A 3,165-nucleotide genomic window follows, 5' to 3' on the forward strand; every position below is an offset into this window, starting at 1 on the left:
CCCCCCCCACAGTCCCCACCTCCTCCCGCCCCTCCATTCACGCCCTCCCTTCTTCCTGGGCTAAAACAAAGCACGAGGCTGAAAGGGCTCTGAGGTAGGTAAATGTATTCAGTGACACCGGCCGGATGATTCCATTCTGCGCCAACCCTGTAACATTTGTTTCAGGCCTTGTCTGAGGGCAGGGACAGCGTGTTGGGCCTTTTGTCCCACGTGCCCTCTGCACAGCCCTGCAGTTAATGGTGGTCTTGTCCCAGGCTGCTGGACCAGAAACCTGCAGCCCCACGGGACGGGCAGACGTGGTGACACGGGAAGTGGGAGAAACAGGGGAAGCTGAGGAAGGCAAAGGGGGTTGTTGGGGTGTAGGAGCTGCCCAGCTGGTGAGCCCACCTCAGAGGTTTCCACGAGTTAGGGTCTGTGCTCTAAAAAGTAGGGAGGAATGTGTGGCGGCTGGGGGGGGGTGGCAAAAGCATGAAACAGACATGCATGTGAATGACCTGTCCATCCTACATCCACTCCATCCACTTAAAGACTGAAACTGTCCCATGTTCTCCTCTCCTCTCCTCTCGCCACGCCTTGCTCCCATCTTTTCCTCTCCGTTGCTTTCCTTTCCTTTCCTTTCCTTTCCTTTCCTTTCCTTTCCTTTCCTTTCCTTTCCTTTCCTTTCCTTTCTCACTCACACAATACCCAAAGCTTTCCCTCCTTTTTTCACCCACTGTGAGTGACAGACCGCCCAGCCGAGGGGCCAGGTGCTCGTGGAGAGGGTGAACTTGATCACTGGGGGGTTGGAGGCAGACGTCCCGCTGCTATCTGTCTGGAGAGGGCCCCAAGCATTTAGCAGTGAGGGTCCCCACTCTTTCACTGCCGGCTGCTTGAGAGAACATCTTCACTCCTGTTTTGTGCGTCTCTCTTTATGGGAGAGGAGTGGGCCACACTTGACTCTGGTAATCTGCTGAACAGCAAAAGAGCTGGAGCCTCTGTTGATCTAAGAGGAGAGCATAACCGTGGTGCTTTTTATTGAGCTGTTGTTGTTTTAAATGCAGCATCATTTGCCTGAAACATTTCATTATTGTCAGAGGAGAGTAAAGGCACTCAGTGTTGAGTTAGACAAATAATAGCTGGTTGACAAAACCTTGCTGAGGTGCGTCTTAAAAAGTCTGAAAATCTTTTGGTGCCTTTGCTGAAAAGTTTTACCTGAATAATCATTAGCAGCAAAATGTACTTAAGGTATCAAAGGTACTAATTATGCAAAATGGTGCTTTTAGAAGTGTTATATATATCTTATATAGCATTGAATTACTTGTACTGTTGCACTAATGTGTAAGCAGAATTGTAAGGTTGATCCTTTTATAAGATGTTCATGTTTTTGTTTTTTTTTAACGTAAAATCTTAATCAGCAAAGTAACTAGCGTCTGCAGCTGTCAGACAAATGAAATGTATGTCCCTTGAATACAGTGGCGCGGATAAGAAGGAAATATTTCAGTAAAGAACAAGGAGCCGACATCCTAAATTTATTAAAGTACAGTAATTACGTATTTACATTCCACTGCTGCTCAAAGACGAATGTAAAAAGTTAGAGTACTGTAAGTTGAAGTGAAGTTGAAGTATGTGGTGCAGTATGATGTAAACACTTACATCAGCTGGCGTGTTGACTGTTTCACATTGGATATACGATTTTATATACATGAAGTTGATGGTTTAACTATTTTATCATATTATTTAGAATAACTTTCTTCTGCTTATAGCTGCTCTTTTACTCTGGTGAATTTAATGAAATTGAACCAGGCAATTGCTGAAAAACTTGTCCATTAGTTTTGTACTTGCCTGTCCTGGACTAACTATTGGTTTAATACAAAAGGACTAATAAATGTTGCAGATATCTACATAGTAGACGAGGACCACTGTTGGTCAGTGAACTAAACTTTCATTTCCATGAATTCACTCCTGCATTGAAATGTCCGTCTGCTTTTATGCCGGGAATCCCAGGATTCCCACCAGAGTATTTGTGTCTTTGTGCATATGTGTGTAAATGGGTGTGTGTGTGTGTATTCATAAGACCCAAAACTCAAATCCACCCTGCTCTCTCTCAGCGTTCTGCAACAAAATCAGCTCTTGTATTGGGGGCCGCCACTACAAACTGTGTATGAGGGGATTAGGGGCTCCTTGACTGCTCCTTCAAACACACACCCAGCATGGCTGCCTCGATTATGACCATTAGATACCCTGAAAATGAGACTGAGATGAAAGGAGGGAATAGTGAGGGCTTTTCCCAGGGACGAATTTGACCACACGTCCAGCAAAAATGAATCTATAATCCAAAACCCTACAAAGGCCAGAGTGGAAGCTGTCCTAGAGTGTTGTGCTACCTTGCTGAGAGAGGCTTTATTTTTCTATTGCCTTTATTGAGCCTGGGAGTGCTATAATAATGATTAGAGACTTTAAAGGGTAGATTAAAGTGAAGACAAGGGCAGCTTAGTCTATGAAGTAATTTTAGGGCAGTTGAGCAGGCTTCTTAATGGGAAAATTCCTCTGAACAACAGTGAAAAGGACACAGGACTCCATCCAACTGAGGATGGGGTTGTCCTCGGATCAAGCTGGTACTTTGAATGAGAAAATGAAGGTACACACTAAACATACTCACAGACACATACACCATTGCCCACCACACACTGCCCTCACACAGACACACAGACGCTGCTGTTACAAGGCAGCTCACCTCTGGGCTGTGTGTTCAGTGGAGCTGCAGGCGGTGCAAGGTGATCCCGTATTATCCGGGCCGCCTTTACTCGGCAGGTGAAAGTGCTGTGGGGCAGAGGGGCTTAATGTAGCTGCTGTCTATTCACCAGACGAGGAGGTGCAGGGAGCAGCTGAGAGGCCGAGAGGCTGAGAAGAGGGCTGCATCTCAAATGACCCACACTGCAGAGGCGGCACACACAGGCCAAGGTGTGTCAGCGCTGCAGGCCTACAACTCCCCTGAAGGATACGCCGACTGGGTCTCAAGGGCTTTAGAGAACAATACTGTTGTCATTGAAAGTTCTCTCATATCCCATTGGTTGTATGTGATTTGTTTAATGTTTGAATTTACTGTCTTTTTGCAGTGTGTTAAGTGTGGCAACTTGGTGGTTGTGTTTTTCTGCTGTCTAAATTTGAACTATGTAATTTCTTAAT

This window comes from Seriola lalandi, unplaced genomic scaffold (genome assembly GCF_002814215.2).
Source record: "Seriola lalandi dorsalis isolate HSWRI2012SDOR001 ecotype SW California unplaced genomic scaffold, Sedor1 jcf7180002053619, whole genome shotgun sequence".
In the NCBI taxonomy this organism is placed as follows: Eukaryota; Metazoa; Chordata; class Actinopteri; order Carangiformes; family Carangidae; genus Seriola; species Seriola lalandi.